At 44.3% G+C, this 25,222-nt stretch overlaps 1 pseudogene; it reads right to left on the reverse strand.

Moving 5' to 3' along the window:
• LOC103109799 (chondroitin sulfate proteoglycan 4-like) overlaps nucleotides 1-6,848 on the reverse strand; it is a 43,404-nt pseudogene extending 36,556 nt beyond the window's left edge.
• Between the last annotated feature and the right edge of the window lie 18,374 nt (nucleotides 6,849-25,222).

Consider the following 25,222-nt stretch of genomic DNA (forward strand, 5'->3'; position numbering starts at 1 on the left):
CAAAAGAAAAGAAAAGAAAAAAGAAAAGATAGCACAGTTGGTTAAGCGCACGTGGCGCAAAGCGCAAGGACCAGCAGAAGGATCCCGACTCCCCACCTGCAGGGGAGTTCCTTCACGGGCAGTGAAGCAGGTCTGCAGGTGTCTGTCTTTCTCTCCCCCTTCTGTCTTCTCTTCCTCTCTCCATTTTTGTCTGTCCTCCCCAACAACAACGACAACAACAGCAATAATAACTACAACAATAAAAAAACAAGGGCAACAAAAGGGAAAATAAATAAGTAAATAAATATAAAAAATAAAAAAGTATATAAAAAAGAAAAGAAAGACATTCAAGAAAGAGGAGGGCGATTAAGTCATGTGGAGCAGGAAAGAGAATGCTGGACTGGCAAGTAGACTAGAGTTCCAAGGTGGCCTCAGCATTAAATGTGTCACAGTTGTGATCTAATCCAGCTTTTTTTTTTCTCTCCCAAGTCAGCATGCATTAAAGTTCAGACCCCTCCTGTCTACTTAGTTACTAATTTTTAAGGCTGTGGACTGCTTGGTTGGGTAACTCAGAATGTCACATTTAGGTTCTGCAAGTTCCATATACTGGTTGAATTTTGATTCTTTGAATACACGTGGTCCACAGCAATCAATAAGTTGACCCAGACTTCTCTTTTGTGAGTCAAACATGTATTATCCACATAACTGGCCTTTATATGAGAGATTACACCTGTTAACTCCTAGCCTTTCACCCCTTCCTTCAGAATACAATGTTTGGTGACTCTCTTAATAAGACACCCTCCATAACTAGCTGTCATACATCTGTGGGCAGAATATAAAGAAACACACTAGAGTCACATGTTTCTCTCAAGACATGTTCTTCTCACTGTAGCAATCCAAATGCAGCTATTGCTTCTATCCCTACTAGGCTTCATCTATTTTCATTCTGAAATGGTAGCCCTATGAACTTCGTATTCCTCTTGGGTATACAAAGTTTTTATGTCTGTCATGTTGTTAAGGCTTTGATGGAATTACCCAAGGACATAGGATCAAAAACAGAGCAAAAGAATTTTATAGCTAGAAGGGAAGTGGCCCCAGTGGGCCTGTGAGCTCAACATCTAACCCCAGAGAACATTCAAAGAGCAACAGGAGTAGCTGAACTTCTTGAATATGTCTGTAGGGCTGTGTTTGTTTTGAGAAAATACAGCCAAAAACTGTTTAACAGTTAAGCTTCGCCCATTCCTATGGTGTACTTCCTGTGAGCCAAAACCTTTGATCTCTCAGAGGTGCTTCTGACAAGAGTTGAAAAGTTCATCAACAGTCTCCAGGGAAAGCTGGGGCCACTGGTACACAGGTGCTCTGAGAATTTCTTTGGAGTTCCATGGGCAGAGAAATTCCAGATCACAGGCCTGACCACAAGGTCCTGGAACATGTTGTAATCTGTTTGAAAGCAAACATGGGAGATGCACCAAGCAGAGAGTGGAAAAAATTTTTAGCTAGACACATGTTAGGAACATAACACTTAGGTAGACGTCGCCTTTTCAGTGCGCTTCCCAGAGAAATGTATTATTACCCCAGTGGAGTGGCACTTTCCACAATCACGTGGTACTTCAAAGGTGTTAATTCAATGGCACAGAGACCATTCACTGGAGAGTTGTCTATCCCTAGATTTCCAACTCTAGAAAGATTCATTTACTTGCCAGAGAGGACAAAGCAAACTTGCAGAAATCTTAAAAGAAGAAAAGTCGCCAAACAAGTTCAGAGGCTATAGTGTCCCCTGCTCACATGACCATGAACTACCCCACTGCTTCCCATGTCACTTGGGGTCAAAGTTGAAGTCACAGGCCCTCTCACATCTGACCTCACTAAGCTAACCTGCTCCTCCCCCCACTCATGCAGCTCAGTTGTGTAAGCTTCCTGCGAGTTCCTCAGTGACATCATGCACACTGTCCTCACATCTGTCCCTTCCCTTCCTTCTGTCTGAATGCTCTTCCTCCACCACCACTTAGTTCACCCATCCATCACCTCCTCCCACTCAGACGTTTGTCTTCTCTGATCACTTTCTCTTACACTGAACATCAAATATGCACACATGTGCATTTAGATGCACGAGCGTGCACGCACACACACGCACACATGTCAAATCCCCAGCATGTCTTCACTTTCTTTCCTACTTTGGTTTTTATTCACGGCACTAATCTTCATTCACAGTGTCACTTATCTCAGTCATTTCCTTTATAGTGTTTTGCTACAGTTCTTCCTCCCACTCCCCAGGAAAATGACAAAAGCAGACAGTCAAAAGTTATTTGCTGAATGAATGAAAGACAAATATGGGCATGGATTCTCTTGGTTTTATGCCACTAATCTTTGAGGTGAGCATCACTGCAAGTGGAAATGTTGCCGTGTCAAAACCTGGAGAGCTCTGGAGTCACATGAGGGGCAGCGTGAATCGGTTATCTGGAAACGAGGATCACATGTCGACTTTTCTCTGTGAGCAAGGTTACGCTCACGTATAATTTGGACTTGTCACTCTTAAACACACAACTTTTTCTTTTTCTTTTTTTTTTTCTCCAGGGTTATTGCTGAGGCTCAGTGCCTACACTACAAATCCACTGCTCCTGGAGGTCATTATTTCCATTTTGTTGCCCTTGTAGTTATTGTTATTATTGTTGTCATTGCTGCTGCTGTTGTTGAAAAGGACAGAGAGAAATGGAGAGAGGAGAGGAAGGCAGAGAGGGGGAGAGAAAAATAGACACCTGCAGACTTGCTTCACCGCCTGTGAAGCAACCACCATGCAGGCACAGAGCCCGGGCTCCAACCCGGATCGTTATGCCGGTCCTTGCGCTTCATGCCTCCTGCGCTTAACCCGCTGCACTACCGCCCCAGAACACACAATTTTTAAAATACTATCTGGGTTACTGCTGGGTCTCAGTGTCTGAACAACTCCACTGCTCCTGATGGCCTATTATTGTTTATTTATTATTATTATGTTAGCTTTCTAATAGAGAAATAGAAATAAAGAAAGGGTGAGAGAGAAGGAGAAAGAAACAGCTGCGGCATTGCTTCACCACTTGTGAAGTCCACCATCCCCCAAGTGGGGACCGGAACACGGGTTCTTGTACATGGTAACACTTGCGTTCTACCAGGTGCACCACTGCCCAGCCCCTAAAAATACACATCTTATGAAGTACACTCAGTAATGCATTGTCCAAGCAGGACCAAAGTTCCGTGCTTGGTCTCTCACTAGTGTGCACAGAATGAAGAGCGCTTCGTTCTGCTCCTGCTAAAGCAAGTGATTATCTTGAATGTGTTGTCCAGCTCGCGGGGGGAGTCTGCGTGGAGTCACTAAAAAAATCGGCTTTCCGGGTCATTAGCTGAGCAACAGTGATTTCTTTTCTTTCTTTTTTTTTTTTTAGCAGATTTTTAATGCATTTATTTATTTTCCCTTTTGTTGTCCTTGTTGTTTATTGTAGTGTTTATTGTTGTTGTTGATGATGTTGTTGTTGAATAGGACAGAGAGAAATGGAGAGAGGAGGGGAAGACAGAGAGGAGGTGAGATAGTCACCTATGGACCTGCTTCACCTCCTGTGAAGCGACTCCCCTGTAGGTGGGGAGCCGGGGGCTCGAACCGGGATCCCTGTGCTTTGTGCCACGTGCGCTTAACCCCCTGCACTACCGCCCGATTCCTGCAACAGTGATTTCTAAAGTTCTTCCTAACCCTTAGCTTTCCCTGCTTCTCCCCAGGGCACCCAATGCCACTTGGCGAAGTCTAAGTCCTTTGACATGTATTTCAAAACCCTCCGCAGTGTAGAGCCAGGCTCTCTCTACCAGCTTTAGTCCATCTGCCAGCCTTGTGGATTATTCCCGGCTACCCGTGAGAATGCAATTCATTTATTGTCTCTGTGGCCCTGCCATGCTGCCCCCGTGTGTTGCTTCTTTCTCCTGTTTCGTCCTTCTAGCTTTTTTTTTCTCCTTTCTCTTTCTTAGTGTCCTAAATGTTTATTTTATTTTACTTTATTTTATTTTATTTACAACAAAAAAGATAGGAGAAAGAGAAAGAACCAGACATCACTCTGGTGCCTAGGACTGAACTCAGGACCTTATGCTTGAGAGTCTAACGCCTTATCCACTGAATCACCTCCCAGACCACTCCTAAAAATTTAGCTTAAACATTCCTTCTGTAAAGCCCCCTTGCCCCACCCATGGAGGGTGTAGACAGCATAGTTTTTATGCAAACAGACTTTGCGGTGTCCCAGATTCAATCCCCTGCACCACAATAAGGCAGTACCATCATAAGCCAGAGCTGAGCAGTGCTCTGGTAAAAATTTAAAAAGACAGAGAGAGAAAGAAAGCCTCCCCCATTCATTATTCAACTAATAGGCTAAACATCATTATCAAAATGCTGCATAAAAAATCAGTATAACATGTATTATTAATAAATTTCATGCACCTGATTCTCTTGTAGTATTTCTGGAGAACAAGGAATATGCTTTCAGGTGGGTGTAGACAGCATAATGGTTATGCCTGAGGCTCCAAAGTCCCAGGTTCCCCTGTACCACCATAAGCCAGAAGTGAGCAGTGCTCTGCTTAAAAAGAAAAATAAATAAATAAAGGACTATGTTATCTACCGTGGTTATGCTTCTACAGTAACCTGAACAGAAGAAATGTTTAGTAAACTAAGTCAGTTGATGAGCTGAAATCCTAAAAATCAAGTGAAGCAGGGCCCATGGATTTCTCAGTAGCTGAACAAATATATCCAAGATGGTAGGTGATTAATAATAGTTTCCAGGGACCAGGCGGTGGCGCACCGGGTTAAGCGCACATGGTGCAAAGCACAAGGACCAGCACAAGGTTCCCAGTTCAAGCCCCAGCTCCCCACCTGCAGGAGGCATCTCTTCACAGGTGGTGAAGCAGGTCAGCAGGTGTCTATCTTTCTCTCCCCCTCTCTGTCTTCCCCTCCTCTCTTGATTTCTCTGTGTCCTATCCAACAACAACAATGGCAACAAAAGGGGGAAAAAGAAAGAGTATTGTAATGGACAGTATTCTTGTGTTTATGATAAGCCTGACAATATTAATGTTATGGCTCTGATAAAAAAATTTAAAAAAAAACAAACAAACAAAAAACCTGAGCATATCCAAGAGCTGACTGGTTTTTTATGTTGAGTGGACGCTAGACTGGTGGTTGGACCCAGCAGCTTGATTGAGAAAACTGGCCTTTAAATCTATTGACATCATGCACCTGGCACAGGCGAAGACACAAAGTATTGTGCTCCACCCACAGCTGCTGACTGACTGAGGGAGTGAATGAGTGAAAATATCTGCTAGTGACTAACACATGCATGCATTAGATATTTGGACATTACACAATTAAGAGGGAGCTAGAAACCTACATGGGATTAGAAGCAAACAGAGGAAAAACTAGAGATGTTCAGGGAGTCCGGCGGGGCATCTCTTCACAGGCAGTGAAGCAGGTCTGCAGGTGGCTGTCTTTCTCTCCCCCTCTCTGTCTTCCCCTCCTCTCTCCATTTCTCTCTGTCCTATCCAACAACAACAATAAAACAACAAGGGCAACAAAATGTAATAAATAAATTGAAATCACCTATAAAAAAAAAAAAAGAAAATAGAGATGTTTAACCAAAAGAAGATAAAACCCAAGGGAATTTGAAAGCTTTTTCTTTCAGATGTTAAAAAACTTTCATGAGGGGATTTGGAAGTATGAAACTGGAAGAGCAGACGCATGCACAAGGAGCTGGGTTCAAGCCCCTGGCCCCGCCAAGACAGGCGCTTTAGTGTTTACAAGGCCATTTCTGAGTGCTATAAAAAAAAAAAAAGAAAAATGGGGAGTCGGGCTGTAGCGCAGTGGGTTAAGCGCAGGTGGCGCTAAGCACAAGGACCTGCATAAGGATCCTGGTTCAAGCCCTGGCTCCCCACCTGCAGGGGTGTCGCTTCACAAGCGGTGAAACAGGTCTGCAGATGTCTATCTTTCTCTCCCTCTCTCTGTCTTCCCCCTCCCCTCTCCATTTCTCTCTGTCCTATCCAACAATGACAACAATAATAACTACAACAATAAAACAACAAGGGCAACAAAAGGGAATAAATAAAATAAATTTTAAAAAATGTTTGTTTTCCACCTGTTTTCCCATTCAGTCTTAAATGCCACAACCAAACAGCACAAGAATATTTTTCCCTCTTAAATCTACAGTCAAACCAAGGTTATTGTTTTTTGTTTCTTTGTTTCCTATATACCCAAATAAATAAACTAAAAAGCATTACCTGTTTCCTGATAGATTTCGTTAGCTTTACTCTTGGAAACGAGAATTTCCAATGTAGCCATGTGTGGGTGGTTTGAGTAGAACAAATTCACAGTCAAGCCCCTCAAAATATTTGTTTGGAATTCTGAGGTTACCCTCCTGAAGTGTTTTGGAACTACTTTCCTGAACTGTGAAATTCTGCACCTTCAGAGGAATCCTCTTAGGGATCATATCCACCAAAATTTCAGTTCTATCCACATTTTAGAAACCACTGGTGACATCCAAGAAAAAAAGTGTTCTTCTTATTGGTCAGTAGCTGTCTGTACATAATGGTTATCACCATCATCAATATCTTGTGTAAAAGTCAAAGAGGGCTTTTCATCTGTATCTAAGCTGCCACCTTCTGGTAAAGATTTCTGGACGTGTCTATGCATTGGTGGAGTTCTGACGCTGAAGTTTGCCTCCAAAGGAATATTAACCTCATGCATACCCTTGAGTTGACATGCACAATACACAGACACGAAAAGAAAAACATTCATGCATGAAAGAGTCCGGCTTGAGTTACAGGTTAATACACAGTTTAAGTCTGAATCTATTCTGTAACCTTATCAACATTTTGGATTTCTGCTGTGGCCCCAAAGAAATTTAGTGGTCTAGAACACCTGAGTAACTACTAATGTAATTTAAAAAGGCATCACTCACAGCAGTCAGAAACCTAAAATTCAGAACACTGTGGTGAAAGAAAGAAAACGGAGTAAGGAAAAATAGCCAAAGATGGGGGGCAGAAACAGCAGTGAGGCCCTAAAATTGCCACACCTTGGAATAAAGCTTATTATTTATTTCCAATTTTAAATAGTTAAGTATTTCAATAGATATCTAATTTACTGAATCAGCAAAATTCACCTCAAAACTGTTGTTGTCGTCACTGACTTATAGTCACCGATCTACACATGCCCCCTTGTGGTGAAAATCTAAATTGTAACAGCTCCAAACAAGTATTGGCACCATCACCATGGAAAAAGAATATTGTAAAGACCCCACCAATGTGTCCTGGAGCTCAGCTTCCCCAGAGACCCACCCTACTGGGGAAAGAGAGAGACAGACTGGGAGTATGGACCGACCAGTCAACGCCCATGTTCAGCGGGGAAGCAATTACAGAAGCCAGACCTTCCACCTTCTGCAACCCTCAATACCCTGGGTCCATGCTCCCAGAGGGATAGAGAATGGGAAAGCTATCAGGGGAGGGGACGGGATATGGAGATGGAGTGGTGGGGATTGTGTGGAGTTGTACCTCTCCTATCCTACGGTTTTATTAATGTCTTCTTTCTTAAATTTAAAAAAAAATATATATATATATATATATTGTAAAGGTCTCTTAGCTTTTTTTTTTTTTTCTCGATAGGACAGAGAGAAATTGAAAAGAGAGGGTAGAAAGAAAGTGGGAGAGGGAGAGAAGGATAGACACCTGCAGACCTGCTTCACCGCTTGTGAGGCAACTACGACTCCATTTCAGGTGGGGGGGGGGGGCTTGAACCTGGATCCTTGTGCGGGTCTTTGTGCTTCATACTATGTGCACTTAACCCGCTGCACTACCACCTGGCCCCCAAGATCTCTTAGTTTTCTATGACATACACGTCTTCCTTCACCCCCAGTCTGTCCTGCACTAAGCACATGCACATACATACATGCAGATGTGAACACAGTTTTAAAAATAAGATAGTAGCGGCCGAGTGGTGGCATACCCAGTTGAGGGCACACACTATTGTGTGCAAGGACCAGGGTTCAAGCCCCTGGTCCCCACCTGGAAGGAAGGAAAGAAAGAAGGAAGGAAGGAAGGAAGGAAGGAAGGGAGGGAGGAAGGAAGGGAGGAAGGAAGGGAGGGAGGAAGGAAGGGAGGAAGGAAGCTTCACAAGCAGTGAAGCAGTGCTGCAAGTGTCTGTCTCCCCCTACCTTTTTAATTTCTCTATCCTATCAAAATTTTAAAAAATGGAACAAATGACCACCAGAAGCAGTGGATTTGTTGCACAGGCATTGAGCTCCATAAATCATCCTGGTGTCAAATGAAATAAAATATTAATAAATAAGATAAGACAGTATTACTTATATTCTGTTTTGTCTACAGGAAAATTAATAGGATCAAAATCATGAAATCTTCTAACTTCTCAATGGCATCTATGCTAAAAAAAAATTAAAAGTTAGCGGTATGGGTGATAGTTCACCTCATTAAGCATACATATGACTGTGTGCAAGGACCTGGGTTCGAACCCTCACTCCCCACCTACAGTGGGGACACTTTACAAGCGGTGAAGAAGGTCTCCAGATGTCTAACTGCCTCTCTTTCTTCCCACCCCTCTCAACTTCTCTCTGTCTTGTCAAATTAAAATAGAAAAAATAAAAGAAAGAAAAAATAGTTCTTGAAAATATCTGGAGAGAATCCATACAAAAGTGCAGTATTACTCACCTGCCATGACTAGCTGATATTGGCCCCTTTGCCTATTGTGCTGGACTGAAATAACCACTATGCAATAAACTTCTCATTTCTTTAAATCCTAAGCTCAAAGCATGTGAAGTTTTAATTTTTTAATTACTACAAAGATATAGAGAGGGGCCAGGCAGTAGTTCACCAGGTTAGGCTCACACTGCATGAAGCACAAGGATCCCGGTTTGAGGCCCCGGTTCCCCACCTGCAGGGGGTCGCTTCACAAGCAGTGAAGCAGGTCTGCAGGTGCCTATCTTTCTCTCCTCATCTTCCCCTCCTCTCTCAATTTCTCTCTGTCCTACCCAATAAAAAAAATTGGGGGAAAAAATGGCCTTCAGGAGCAGTGGGTTCGTAGTACAGACACAAGCCCCAGTGATAACCCTGGAGGCAAAAAAAAAAAAATTAGAGATAAAGGAAATATATATATATATATATATATATATATATATATATAGAGAGAGAGAGAGAGAGAGAGAGAGAGAGAGAGACCAGAGCACTACTCAGCTCAGCTCTGTCCTATAATAATGCTGAGGACTGAACCTGGGACCACAGAGTCTCAGGCATGAAGGCCTTTTTGTATAACCATTGTGCTCCCTTTCCAGGACAAAAACCAAACATTTCTAATCACCCATCCAGGGCTTTTACTGAGATGCAAAATTGATATAGAGATGAATATAATCTCTACAGATTTTTCTCATGTGCATAAGCACCCATTTTGTCAGTTTAAATCAATCACTAATAATCAAACTTAGTAAAACCAGAGAGTAGAGATAAGGTCATCACATTGAAACTTGCAATTGCAAGCCCCACTAGCTACCCTAATTTATTATCCTGCCCTTCTCATTACTGGATCCCCCCACTCTGACAGACTGAGAGACTCTGCTGTTGAGTTTTCAAAACAAGGAAATGTTTCCTACTGCTAAGGTGGCTAAGTGGTGTTAACAAACAGTATCCCTGTATTTTCCCACTATTTCACCTCTCTGGCACTAAATCAAGTTCACTTGACGCTGGTGACTAGAAAATTTCCATGGCCTCGGGGAAAACAAGAGCAGCTCCATTCCCTGGACCACCATATGCTGGAGCTGAGTAGTGCTTTGAACTTTCACACACACTCTCTCTCTCTCTCTCTGCTTGTCTTTCTCTCACAATAAATAAAGCTTTTGAAAACTATAACAAAACAACCTGCAGTCTATCAGAGTACATTCAAGTGGCAACAGAATGTCGGTAATCAGAGGCTGGGGTGTAAGGGAAGGCACAATCTAACTATTATAGTGCAAAATCTCTTTTCCCTGGCAGACTGAAGTGCCCCATCTCATGCACAGCCCTATTAGGTCTTTTGTTTAGAATTGGAGATTCAGTGATAAACAAGACAGATTGCTAATCAAGCAGCTACACTTGCTTACTAATTAGGAAAACTAAACCACAAGAAAAACAACACTGTATCCATCAAGGGAAGAAGAGCCAAGGGGTTCCAGGCAGGAACTCAAAGAGCGAGAGTGACTGAAAATTGTGAAGAGCAAACTGTGGCAAGAAAGGGAGAGGAGACTGCTAGGGACTGAAGGGCCAGTGGTGTTGAATGCAGTCTGAGCAGGGGCCAGTCAGAGTAGACTCTACAGGAGAATGAGGAGGCCAGAAGACAAATGATCAGGGCAAATGCCACCGAAAGGCCATCCCTGAACTTTCTGTCAATTTATATGATGCTTTATTTAATAATAAACACAAGAGAGAGAAAGAGAACCAGAGCATCACTCTGGCACATGTGATGCAGGGATCAAATATGGGGACTTGTCCTGGAGAGACCAGCACTCTAGGCACTGCACACACACCCCCCAACCACTGAACTTCCCATTTCAAGTCAGCACACACACAAACACACGCATACTTCCAAATGCACACAGCTGCTAGCTACTACCTATTGTAAGGCCCTTATCATGCTCTATTTTTTTTCCTTTTGTTTCCTTGGTTATTCTTAAAGCCTAGTACCATGCCACCTCAAATAGAAAATTTTGAGGTCAGGAGACCTTGCTAGTCTTGACCATTACTCAATTCTCAGTGCCCACAGCAGTGCCCAGCATACAGTAGGCACTCAAGAAATGAAAAGTCTTTGACACTTAGATGTTTTGATGCAACAGTTAGAATCACCCAAGGAGGTAAGAAAAATAAACCTAAATTCAGATCATACATCTGCCTACTCAAGTGCCCCAAAATAGTTTCTAATAGTATTGATACCTTGATAATTAATATTTGCCATGCAGCAAGATCCAGTGTGAAGAACACAGTCCATGTTGAAGGACATGCTATGGAATTATTCTTATTTTAATTTGAGAGAGAAGCAAGATATCACTCTGGCATATGCAAAGCTGGGGATCGAACTTGAGATATCTGCTTAAGGAGTTCAATACTATATCCATTGTGTCACCTCCCAAGTTACACTACGGGATTCTTTTTACTTACAACTAGTGATTTCATAGTGACTCACAGGATTATCAGATAGTAAGGGTATAATTGTTTTAATACATACATCTTTTAAAATTCTTTTTATTGATTGATTATTGGACGGAGACAGAGAGAAATTGACAGGGGAAGAGGGACAGAGGTAAGGAAAGGGACAGAGTAACACCTGCAGCCCTCCTCCACTCATGAAGATTTCCCCCTGCACATGAGGGCCAGGGGCTTGGACCCGGGTCCTTGCTCAGTGTAGTGTGTGCGCTTACCACCCGGCTCCCAGAATGATCTAATTCTACACCACTCTCACCACCTCAGATCTGTGCCTCCAACAGTAACTACCATAGTTACCCCAAGGTCACAGGTGCTGATTAACTATATATACATATTTTTCTCTTTTCAAGTTCATGTGTTGCAATTCTCTATATTCCACTTATGAGTGAAATCATTCCATAGTTGGCCTTCACTTCTTTGTTAACTTCACTAAGCACATCATTGTCAGTTCTATTTTGTCTGAAAGGACATAATATTGTCTTTTTAACTGCTGAGTAGTACTCCGAAACTCTCCTCTATCCACATCCTGGACTCTAAAATGATCATTTCACTGGTTGACTTCTTTTGCTTCAGACTCAAGCTGATTGCAGAGATAATGCAGGGAGAATGTGACACAGAGGAAGGGAGAGAAATAAGCATTTGTTGAGTAACTCTTAGGCTGTTAAGAAGTCTCAAGCAGGGACTGGGTGGTGGCACAACTGGTTAAGCTCATACATTACAGTGCACAAGGAACTGGGTTCCAGACCCCAGTCCCTGCATGCAGAGGGAAAGCTTCACAAGTGGTGAAGCAGGGCTGCAGATGTCAATCTTTTTCTCTCCCACTCCCTCCTCAGTTTCTGCATATCTCTAGGCAATAAATTTATTTCTCCCTCTATCTTCCCTTCTCTCACCCTGTTTATTCTTTTGTCTCTATAGTAATAAAAATATTTAAAAGAAAGTCTCCGTAATTACACTCTCATAGTAATCTTTGTCTTCTGACAAGTATCATAGAAATAGAAAGCACTTGCGGAGAACTGGGTCCTGAAAATCAAAGCTGACACGTGGGCGGGCCAAAGAGTTTCAGCGGAGGCATTAAAGTTCCCAAATGTGTGTTTGCGGGGGGGGGGGCTCTAGAGAGCCAGGATCCTCTGGGTCTAAGGTGCTGGGGGAAAAAAATCAGAAAGGAGGACAACAATTGTTCTTTCTGCTCGTCACGGTGCAGCTAGGAATCTGATATGTAAACCTCAGGTTTGCAGCGAAATGAACACAGAGGTCAGGAACAGGCCCAGCTCTGCTCCCCAAACTGGAGAGGACCCAAGGGGCGAGGCGCTGGACTGAGCAGCCTCCCCTGGCCGCTCTGCACCTCCCGACCTTAAGTTAAAGTCGGGGTCCAGGGTGGACCCACCCGATCTCGGCCCTTCCCAGCCCCAGGCTCTTCCCCACCCCCGAACACCCCCCCAAAAAAACAAAGGGGCGCTGCAGCCCATGCGCTCCTACCGGCTCGCCCCCTTTATCCCGGGAAGCGGCGCGCGGCCGGCGCGGGCGGGGACTCCAGGGAGGGAAGGTCGGGGCGGGTACCTCCGAGCGCCCGCGCACCCCGCGGAGCCCCAGGCGGGCGGCGAGCCAGGCGAGGCCCGGGGCCCTGAGCCACCTCCTGTGTCCTCAGGTGCACTTTCTCCCCGGAATGGTCAGACCCGATCTACCTGCGCCGGCCCGTGCCCTCCTCGCCGTGCTCGCGACCTGGAGCCGCCTGGGGGCAAGACCGGGAGGGGAGAGCCGTTTGCAACCTACAGCTGCGGTGCGCCTTAGCCTGCGCTCTCCGGGGACCCACGCTGCGATCTGGCCTTGCTTCAGGGCCCAGAGGGGTGCACTGAGGCCTGGCGGCCTCCAGAAGCCTGCAAGTACTTGGTCCCTGCTGGGCCTGGTTAATACCTGCCAGAGTTAAGTGTGTATGCAAGCCTTAGAGAGTGAACATGAGGCTGGCGGTGGGGGGTGGTGTTTAGATAGCATAATGGTTATGCAAACAGACTGTCATGCCTGAGGCTCCGAAGCCTAAGGTTCAATCCTCTGCACTACCATAAACCAGAGCTGAACAGTGCTCTGGTTAAAAAATAATAAAAAATAGAGGGACTGGGTGGTGGCGCACCTGGTTGAGCTCGTGTATTATAATGCTCAAGGACCCGGTTCAAGCCCACGGCCCCCACCTGCAGGGGGGAAGCTTTACAAGTGGTAAAGCAGGTCTACAGGTGTCTCTCTGTCTCTTTCCCTCTCTACTAACCCCTCCCTCTTGATTTCTGTCTGTCTCTATCCAATAAATAAAGATAATGGTAAATTTTAAAAATTTAAATAATAAAAATAAAATAAAGCTAGACTTTCAAGTCCAATTTTATAAAAAAGAAAGAGTGAAGATGACTGGCTGGAAGAGTTGGTGGTAAGACAGATTCTTGACACACACACACAATCTTGGAGCTTGTAAAAGCAGGATCTTGGTACAGCGTCCCCCTTACTTATGACCTGTGTACACACACACACACACACACACACAGACACACACACACCATGTGCCCTGCTGTACTCCAGCAATTATGGATAATAAGAATAGGAGGAGAGAAGACACATGGTCATTTCCTTCTCAAATGTAAGCCTTGTCTTTTATTTTTATCCTTCTCATTTTTATTTCATTTTCTATGAGTGATCAAAGACAACTTTACAAAATTGTAAGATGTCAGAGGTATAATTTCACATCCATACTTGGTCATTGTAAGTTACCACACTATTCAGCAAAGTTCCGTGTGTTTGCCCCTCCACCACCACTAAAACTCTCAGAAAGTCTAATAGATGACTGATTTGGTTACTCCCTTGGTTTGTTCAGTTTGACCTTTGTGTTAGCACGAGCAGATGACCCGCACTTTGCTGTGCTCCCGAGCAGGCAGAAAGCAGCTCCATTTGCCCAGGAGGCTTATTCTCCTTTCCTAGAGGCCATTTTCCTGTTTTCAGCCTTTTACTTCTAGCATTTGCCCTTCTTCCGTAGCCAGTCAACAGCGTCAGGTTGAGCCTGATGTCAAGTTTCGAGACCTCCTTTGAATCTGGAGAGGTGGCAGTCGTTGACTATGTGGGTCATAGCCTGTCTGTAGCCGCAGGGGCAGTTCTGGTCGTCTCTGGCTCCCCAGCGATGGAACATAGCGGCGGCACACCGGCCATGGCCTGTTCGATAGTGATTGAGGAGGGCCCAATCATAACGTGCTAGGTCAAAGCCGGGTTGACGCTTGCAGGGGTCTGTGATGAGGTGCTTTAGTAAGACAACAAAATTTTCTGGTAGGGGTTGTCTTATAGTTAGCATAATGGTTATGCAAAGAGGCTTTCATGCCTGAGGCTCTGAAGTTGCAAATTCAATCCCTCCGCACCACAAGCCAGAGCTGGAGCAGTGCTCTGGTAATAATAATAATAAAATAAAATTTTCAGTATGTCTTCTAAGGAAAGAGGCTGTGCTCCTCTCTGGAGGGAAAGTAAGGAAGCTATAGATATCCAAGTCTTCTGGTTTTTTGTTTGTTTGTTTGTTTTTGTAGATAATAGCCTACAATTATTCTTTTGTTCTTTATATTTATTTATTTTCCCTTTTGTTGCCCTTGTTCTTTTATTGTTGTTGTAGTTATTACTGTTTTTGTTACTGATGTCACCATTGTTAGATAGGACAGAGAGAAATGGAGAGAGGAGGGGAAGACGGGAGAGAAAGATAGACACCTGCAGACATGCTTCACTGCTTGTGAAGCGACCCCCCCTGCAGGTGGGGAGCCAAGGGCTCAAACCAAGATCCTTAAACTGGCCCTTGCACATGCACTTAACCTGCTTGCTACCACCCAAATCCCCAATTTTTTTTTCCCTCTAGGGTTATCACTGGGGCTCAGTGCCAGCACTACAAATCCACTGCTCCTGGAGGCTACTTTTCTCATTTTGTTGCTATTGTTGTGCTTGTTATTGTTGCTGGGTAGGACAGAGAGAAATGGAGAGAGGAGGGGAGACAGAGAGGGAGAGAGAAAGACAGACACCTGCAGACCTGCTTCACTGCCTGTGAAGTAACCTCCCTGTGGGTGGGGAACCGGGGGCTCTAACTGGGATCATTGTACTGGTCCTTGTGCTTTGCACCATGTGTGCTTAACCCGCTGCACTACCGCCCAATTATTGAAATCTGATGTGTAGGTGGATCCAAGTTATTGTCTGGGGAGATGGTGTCATGGCTGGAAAAGGGGCTAGAAAGATGGATCAGGGAAGAGAGTAGATCCCAAATATGGGAAAGGTGTACAAATATTGTTGACTTAAACCCTATTGATCTGATCTGATCTGATCTAGGGCACATATTCAGCTTAGGAGCCTATGTGACCTCTGTATCCCTTTAGATTCCCAAACAGACATGATGGGCTTAGACCTCGAATAGATAGATCCCTCTCTCATTGTTACTGGTCACGTCTATCAGGAACAACACAATAGACCCCTGTAGGGCCTTGCCCTCAACATGGATCAACCACAATAGAGAATGTTCCATCCTCTTAAGGGAGGATGGACAACATACTCTAAGTCCCACCTGAGGAAGATGGGTCCTGATATTGGGGCAGCCTGGAACGTTCCTTCTCATGACCACAGAGTGTTTCTTATGGCTTTATACTCATCTTACCCAAGTGCCCTCAAGCAAGACTTGTAGTCTCTCTTAGCCTTGTCTGTCATACTATTTCATTTTAAGGTTATTTTCCCCAAATCATTATTGGGTAGGAGGATGATTGACAGGACAGTTGTCACATGAGTAGCTTCATATCTCCTCGTACCCTGTGTGTCAGGTGTCTGTGCACAGCGCCCGTAACCGACTGAAGTCTTACTTTACCAGTGTACACTGGCTCCATCATGTCCTCCCCACCTGCAGAGCCTGTAGCAGTCCTGCAACAGACCACAACTCATCTCAGCTTCACCCTGTGCTTTGCTGTTCTCTGCTTCCTGAGTTTCACCTACGAGTGAGGTCTTACGGTATTTGCCTTTCTCCTGGGTTAACTCACTTAGCATGGTCCTGTGAAGTTCCATCCTCAATGCAGCGAGAGAGATGTGTGTCATGTCTACAGCTGAGTAGTACTCCACTGTGTGCATATACCACAGCCTTCTTGACCACTCACCTGTTGTTAGACGCTGAATTGCTTCCAAAATGTAGTGATTATGAATAGTCTTGCTATGAACATAGACATCTTTGAATATATGTTTTTGTCTTTTTAATAAATCCACAAAAGAGAAGTTGCCATTAGATTTATTTATTTAACAAAAGAGAGACAGAGAGAGAGAGAGAGACGTGTTAGCACACTATTCAACCATATTCAGAGTACAGGTGGAGCCCAGGGTCAGCCCAGAGTCTCACACAGGCCAAGTATGTCCTTTACCAGCTGAGCCACCTCCTGCCTCATGTTTGTGGTTGTGAGAGTTACATAGGGTTTTCTGACCTCCCAGCATAGAGCAAGGCATCAAAGGACCGGAGAGATCCCACCACAATGTGAACTGTTCTCCTGCCATGATGGATGCCTCCAATCACCTCACTGGCTCTGCCTGAGCCAGTAGAACTTACCCCAGCCTCATTCATCTATGGGTTCTCATTCCTTTGTGAATGAGAACTCCTCCTGCCATAAAATGTTGTGCATTGGGTTAGTGTTGTCTGACTGGAAAGCAAGAAAGGAGCAATCAGCTGAGCTGACAAGCACCTCAGAAAGGAACCAGCTGAGAAAGGATGTATTTTCCCGGCTCTGCTCAAACCTGTTACCCTCAGCCACTATGATCTCTCACCATGTGCCACTCCCTCTTTATCAGCTGAACACACACTGAGCTCTCTAGTTGCTCCTTTTGAAAATGTAGACAGTGTGCCAAAAGCTCTATAGGTCTTCCAGCTTTACTACCTTTAAATTCAATTTCTACATGGACAGTCTCTCCACAAGGAATGTGAGTGAATAAGCATGGAAGTTTGCCCCACCCCAGGCTGACTCCAATGAACCAAAAAGCTCTGGGTGTGTAGCCTGTGATAAAAGTCTGTCTGGGGCTTGAAGACCAGTTCAGTCCATGCTGATTCAAGCATGCAGAATTTCTCTGTGATCACTCAGGTATCCACATCAACTTAGTAGCCTGAGCTTTGTAGAGCAAGAGTCCCCAGAGAATCCTCTGACTGCCACCAATGCCTCCCAAGGAATCTTTACTCAAATGCCACCCTGGTTAAGAACAGAGGAGTAGAGCTCTGACAGATCTGAGTGCAAACTGCAGCTCAGAACCTCCTAAGTGAGTTTAGGAAAGTCACTCAATCTTCTCAACATCAGTCTCTTGTGAAATGAAGGTAGATTCTGTGTTTTAACCAATTGGTTAAGAACTGAAGATTCAGAATGCATTGGGTACTTGTGTTACATTTGGGAGTCTAGCCAGGCTCACAGAAATACTCTGGCCACTCTTTGAGCATCCCTGGCTAGGGACACATTCCTAAGAATGAATCATCAGCCTGGGTGGTTAAGCACACATAGTACTTATCACAAGGTCCTGCTCAAGGATCCAGGCTAGAGCCCCCAGCTCCCCACCTGCAGGGGGAGACTTTTCACAAGTGGGTGAAGCAGGTTTGTAAGTATCTATCTTTCTTCCTCTTCTACCTTCCCGCCTCTTTCAGTCTCTCTCTGTCCTATCCAATAAGAATGGGGGGTGGGGAATGGCCTCCAAGAGCTGTGGATTCATAGTTCCAGCACCTAGCCCCCAGTGATAATCCTGGAGACAAACGAACAAAACAAGCAGAATGGATCATCTTTGGTTTTTCTTTCAGAATAGTCCGTCTCATTCATTTCCCTCTGCCAAATGGGTTTAGTCATGTATCCTGCAAAAGACTGCTCGTGCTATCAGGCTTGTCACCACCAGCATCCCCAACTGTTGCTATGAGTGCCAGTTCTCCTGGAAGTGGACCAGGTGACTGGAGTCACAGCTCTGCTACTAGACGTGTGTGACAAGTCCCAGACCCTGTGCCAGCTCCAGCTCCCTCCCCTTTAGCATGGATTAAATGATGTGCGAATTCTCTCCAGGCTCAAAAAATTATTATTCCAACTTGTCATCAATGGCATAAGGAATGCACTGCCATTTAAGTAGAGCTTCTGTGAACTAGCATGCAGAGAAACTTGACCATGCTTGAAACCTCTTCTCAAGGCAAGGTGGTAATTACTTGTAAACTTGATGCTTTCCATTTAGGGGGGGAAAAAAAGTCATTCTTCAGAGGGTCAAAGAGAGACTGGGATGGGGGCAGGCAGTGGCACAGCGGGTTGAGCACACATAGTACAAAGCGTAAAGACCCACCCAAGGATCCCGGTTTGAGCCCTCGGCTACCCACCTGCAGGGAGGTCGCTTCACAGGCGGTGAAGCAGGTCTGCAGTTGTCTCTCTTTCTCCCTCTCTCTCTTTATTCCCCTCATCTCTCCATTTCTCTCTGTCCTATCTAATAAAATGGAGGGGGGAATGGCCTCCCATAGCAGTGATTCATAGCTGGCACAGAGCCCCAGTGATAACCCTAGACACAAAAGAGAGCGAGAAAGACTAGGAATTATCTCCTTGGAGAATACCTACCACCTGCCTGTTCTTTAAATTAGTTCACTCTATCACTTAAATGCTTCAAAGATTAAATGTTGTCTCCAGCCAATTTCAACTGCAGTGTAGATGACTAAAATAACGAAGAGTTAAGATTCCCAGACATTCAGGAATTAGCTCAGTTGGAAATGTGGCAACTTCAAGGATATTTCTTTATATCTGGTCAGGAGATCCACCTGTATAAGGGTGACATTAGAACCTAGTGTATGGGGGCCAGGTGGTGGCATAACTGGTTGAGTGCACATGTTTCAATGTGTGAGGACCCAGATTCGAGCCCCCAGTTCCACCTGCAGGGAGAAAGCTTTGCAATTGATGAAACCGTGTGGCAGGTGTCTTTCTCCCCTGCTACCCTCTTCCCTCTCAATTTCTGACTACCTCTACCCTATAAAGATAATTAAAAAATTTTAAAACCTAGTTGTTTGCCAGCAATAGGAATTATTCTACTTAAGTATCAGTCTGAACACTATTCACTCAAAAATGAAGTTTTAGAAAACTGAGCATGAACAGAGAGAAATGAAGATACAGAGAATGGCAAGAAAAAAGAAAGAAAGAATGGCAAGATGAGTGTTTACTCAAACAATACTCCTTAAATAAATATCCATTCAACTAGTACTCACTGATGAGCATTCATTCAACTGATACTCATTGAATTTTCCCAGACACACAGGAACACAAAGGATGATATGGTACCTGCAGAGAAGAACTAGGGGCCTCCTTTCAAGCAAATTTTAGCATACAGGAGGTATTCACAGAGGTAAGATACTTGACTTTGGGCCAATTTTAAAGAAATAATGTGTGTAAGCTTAGTAGGAGTTGGTGTATGAAAGTCAGGTGGATTCAGAGGACACTGTTAGCTTTAGCAATGCCAGTCTTTCCAGAAGAGAAAGGCCAGACAAACAGATATGCAGAAATGAACATTTCAGATAAGGGATGCAAGAGAATGAGAGCCCAGAAATATGAAAGCCTACAATGTACTCACTCAGTTTGCCGGAAGAAGTAAATGAACAAAAATGAGGCAAAACAGGGTGTGTTGGAACCAACCCCCACCTCCAGAGTGAGAAAGCAAAGAAATACAATTTAGAAGAATATTTCAGATATTTCAAATCTCCTGGGAAGGCAGAAAATGGAAGAAAGAAAACCAAGTCTTGTTAAAGTTTGCTACAGAGATTAAATGTTCCGAGTCTGAAGGGACTTCCTAAGAAACATCTTTTAGGGTCTCTGGCAAAGATTCAGAATTAATCCTCAAAAAGTTTTGAGAATTATAAAGGCAAAAAAAAAAACAAACACCTATCAATTGTTCTTAGTTTCACATTTGGAATTTAGAAGTGTTATATGTATTGATATTGCTCTCCATTCTGGATAATTGAAGTGAAGTGACTTTCATGTTAGCAGTCAAATCATCCACATGCTTATAAGGACATTGAGAAATAGACACCAAGAATGGACATAAGCCTAGCTGTTCCCAAACTAAAACTGACCTGAGACCCAGTTAATACACTCTTTTTTTTTTTAAAGATTTTATTTATTTATTCATGAGAAACATAGGAGGAGAGAGAAAGAACCAGGCATTACCCTGGTACACGTGCTGCTGGGGATTGAACTCAGGACCTCATGCTTGAGAGTTCGATGCTTTATCCACTGCATCACCTCCCTGACCACAGTTAATACACTCTTAAAGGGCACTTATACATGTTGAGGAGCTGAACTAAGTCAACGTGGACACCAGGCCCAAGGGTCTCTGAAGTTTACTCTGGACCTTGGAAATAATCCTCAGAGGTTCTGCCCAGAAAAAGAAACTCTGGTCTCCTTTACATACAAATCAAGGAACTGAAATTTTGCGGGAATTTCTGGACCCATCCTCACTGTGCAGTGTCCCTATTGTGTTAGTGTTCATATTTTCTCACCTCCCTTAACTGCCCATTGACTCACATCTGTTCTTATAACATGGGTTTCCCTCCCAACAAGTCTACTGTTAACTATATACTATTAGTTTGAGTTGTAAGTGAGGCCTCTCCACCCTGGCGGAAGTTAGCCCTTTACAATCCAAGCCACAGATTATAAAGACTATCCTGAGGTATTTTTATTAAACTTCATTTATTTAATTTGACAAGACAAAGAAAAATTGAGAGGGAAGGGGGAGGTAGAGAAGGACTGCTTCACTACTTGTGAAGCTTCCCCTCTGCTGGGGACCAGGGACTTAAACCTGGGTCCTTGTGCTTGGTAACCTATGCACTTAAACAGATGCACCACTGCCTGACCCCAAGAGTATTCTGAAATTGGATTTTACCTAGTCCAGGGACTGGTCATGGGGGGTGGCGGTGGGGCCCAAATTCACCAGAAACCTGGTTTGTAATCAATGAAATTGTGTTAAAAGGAGGGAGAATGTTAAGCAGCAAGCATGTTCCAAGACTCCAGTTAAGTCTGGAAATAGCCCATTGACTGGTCTGAAGTCAAGTGCTGGTAATGCCCTGAGAACTAGTCCTGTAAAGGGAAAGGACAGAAACCAGCTGGCAGTGTTAGTAAAGAAATGGGGTCTGTGTCCTGGAGCTCCACTTCCCCAGAGACACACCCTACTAGGGAAAGAGAGAGGCAGGCTGGGAGTATGGACCGACCAGTCAACACCCATGTTCAGCGGGGAAGCAATTACAGAAGCCAGACCTTCCACCTTCTGCAACCCTCAATGACCCTGGGTCCATGCTCCCAGAGGGTTAGAGAATGGGAAAGCTATCAGGGGAGGGGGTGGGATATGGAGATTGGGTGGTGGGAATTGTGTGGAGTTGTACCCCTCCTACCCTATGGTTTTGTTAATTAATCCTTTCTTAATTAAAAAAAAAAAAAGAAATGGGGTCTGTCTCAGAAGCTAATGGGAAGATACACAGGTGAAGAATCTACCTTCAAAAGTCTTTGTGTTTCATCTGGTTGTTATTTTGCTTTGCTGTCAGCAGGGAATAAATAGTTCAGTAGTGAGGGAATGTAAAATATTCTGAAATCATAAGATGTGGGGAGAGGGCCCACTGTTGGGGAAGGCCAAGCCATCATTTCCATGAAAGTCTGAGTGGGTTGACCCCGAGCCCCCACCCAGAGAGATGGTGGGCAGGTCCCTCCTGACCTCGTGAACTTATGATGGGTGGGCGTTTTCAGACTGGGAACCTTCCTGCACATGCTTCCTCATTCCCTGTGAACAAAGGCCATGAATTACTGTGTATGGCCAACTGAAACCCACTACAAATATCCTGGCTTTGCTCAACTGCCTCCTCCCTCCCCCCCCCCCCCCCCCGCGGTGCTCGTAATTTACGCTTAGAGAAAAAAGTCTACCTATGTATTGTGAGCTCATGACCAGACCTTATAAGGTAAACTTCCAGTTGTGATCAAATACTTGAGAGGTCAAGATTTAACTCTGTATTGTATATGGATTATAATGATTACCTCAACCTTTCTCAAACCTTGGGGATATCTGCTTGCTTGTATTCCCCAGTAAACGAGTCATTTCTGAGGCTTCTCCTGGAGGAGGAAGTCGTGTGGTTGATTCCTCTCCACGCACTCTCCCTCATCACCAGGGCCCCCTAGGGCCCCCACGGGCTTCCCTGGTCTCCACTGCCAGTGGCCAGGAAGACAGAGAACCTGGGACAACCCACAATAAGAGAAGAGAGAGGAAGAACCAAAACATCATTCTGACACACGCAATGCCAGGGATCCAGCTTGGGACTTCATGCTTGAGACTCCAATGCATTTTCCACTGCAGTACTTCCCAGGTCAAAATTTCGACCTCATATAGCCTGATTGATTCAGTTATGGTAGGAGCCTACCAAAGTACCATCTGCATTCTTTAAAATCTGACAGTGGACTAGCTGTTCCCTGAGGTTTCTGCTTGTTCTGACAATCTGTAGTGTCTCAAACAAATGAACAGAGGTCTTGCAATCACAGAATTCACACAAAAATGATTTTGGCCTGTAGCCACAATGGGAATTTTTATGATCTTTTCCCAATAGGGGAATCCTCTGCTTCTAAATGTCTGATCTCCTGTTTAGAATCATGGCTCCATCAGGCCACTGGCTTTCACATGAAGCCACCCACAAGCAATGAGGACTCACTTGGCCAGCTCTAAGTGGCAAGCTGTTCCCCACAAGCCCACCCACTAGGCCCTAAGTAGAGAAACCCTATCCAGTGTCTCAAATCTCCAAGGAGGTGTACATTCAGTTTATATGTCCACAGGACTCCTGGGGACTTCTCAGCAACTGGAAAATCAGAGATTGCTTCTCCTACTTTCCCCCACTGAATGGCCCCTGGGATTCAGAGGCAGCAGTGACAGGCACCAAGCCTCACCAGGGGAAGTTCAGTTTCTACTGGACTTGCATTTCCAACACAAAGTCTTATTCTGGTAAACTCAATTAAAGAAATACCAGAAACCACAGGAAACTATTTTTGGTTATCTAAAAACTAGCAACTGGTTTTAAATTCTTAAGCTGTGTTTCCCAAAGAACAATTCACTGCTGAATTCGGCCTGCCCTTATGCAATTTACACACATGACCCAGTCCTATCTTTACCCCACAATTGGGTGAGGCTTGAAAACAAATGTACTCTAAAGAGATCCCTTTGTCACATGGCTCCCCTAGATCCTAAGTGCTGAAGATTTTCACATCAAATACAGCTTCCAAACTTCCCCACAAAAGGATCCCTACAGGGCTCACCTGCTTATGGCCTTAGTGTCTCTAGTGCTCTCTGCAGGAGGTAGAAACAGGCAAGTATTTTACAATCTCACAGGGTGTTGGTTCATGGTATCCTGGTGGCCAGTGATGCTTCAAACATTCTCTAGCCAGGGAATATCTGAATTACCCCAAGTCAGGGTAGTAACTTATACAGCCATTTCAGTTGTACAAATTGCATTCCATATATGAATTCAGGGTCTAAAGCACCTACTAGTTGAAGGCCAAAAGTGCTGCTTTTGGCATCTAGGGGTGAGTTGCCAGACATAGATAGTCCACACAGCTTTCCTGGTCTGAAATATCAGTAATGAGGATAATGAGAAATCCTGCAATGCTTTGAGTGCTGAATCTATGCCCTTCAATGTCATTTCTGGGCACAGGAGTGCCTTCCAGTGGCCAGAGTGAGCCAGGAACCTAAATCCCAAGGCCTTCTGCCAACTGATGTGCTCAGCATTCCAAGGAAGAGCTGAATGGGGTGTCCTGTGTTATCCTGGCTGTCTCCCCCTACTTGACACACATGAGTGTATGGAAGTATGGAGCAAGAGACTTCTCCGTTCATAATAAAGCCCCTCTACTCTTCCATTCTGTTAATATTATGGAAACAGCTTTTGCAATGAGAGCAGCTTCCTTCCCCAAAGACGTAGCGTGAGAAGCAGGGAGCTTTTTCTCCACTGAACACATTTCAGGTTCTGTTTTCTCTTCCCTACTTCATTCAGCTTCTTTTCATCAACCAACTCAATGTGGCAACCATAACAAGCAGGGTTATTTCTTCACTGCTGCCCTGGGACAGAGTTCAGCTGCAACAAAATCCTTCTGGATTCCATGTAACCAATGAGCCTCTTCACTTAGGCACAAATCTGCATAAAACTCAATTGAGATGGATGTCCCCTTAGCCAACAGAGGGATCTGAAGAAATCTTTTCTTTCTCATTCCTGTGGTTTTGAAGCTCTCAGACACTCAGGTGGGACCTATATAATGTGACAACATTATGGGAAATGATTTGTATGAGATTTAGTCCAGATTCCTTAGACAACAAATGTTAAGGCAATTTGCTCCATCAGACTCCAAACCAAGTAAGATTTGTGATGAGTTTTGATCAAACCACTCAGCCTGGCTGAGTGAGGGGAAGGGTAGTGATTCCTAGTCTCACCGATAGCCAATTCTAACGGCCATGTAAATAAATCAACACACATGCAACAGATATTGGAGTATCTCTTCAACCGAAGCCCTTTGTTCTGCCACCTTTCATATCAACCACCCCATCCCTGTGGAACTGGGGTAGATGAGGAGGCCTGATGAATGGTTTTCTAGACTGTTAGAAGCTCAAATCCATCTACTAAAAATGCTTCAAAGATTTTCTGTTCAATATCATGTCTGAAAATTAGTGGGCGATGGGTGGTGGTCCATGTGGAGAGGACCCAGGTTCAAGCCCCACCTGCCGGGGTAGAGGGAGCATTGCTTTATGAGAGGTGAAGCAATTCTGCAATTGACTTTCTCTCCCCCCTCCCTCTCCCCTCTCAATTTATTTTTCTCCTATCAAATAATTTTTTTTAAAAAAAAAAAAAAGGAAAAAATGGCTGCCAAGAGCAGGGGAGTCACATGTCAGCAATAAGCCTGGTGGCAAAATAATAATAATGACCAAAGTGATATATTCATTGTAGCAGGAACATGATCCCTTCACTCGTGCTTGAAAGGAAACCAGA

This window comes from Erinaceus europaeus, chromosome 5 (assembly GCF_950295315.1).
Source record: "Erinaceus europaeus chromosome 5, mEriEur2.1, whole genome shotgun sequence".
NCBI lineage: Eukaryota > Metazoa > Chordata > Mammalia > Eulipotyphla > Erinaceidae > Erinaceus > Erinaceus europaeus.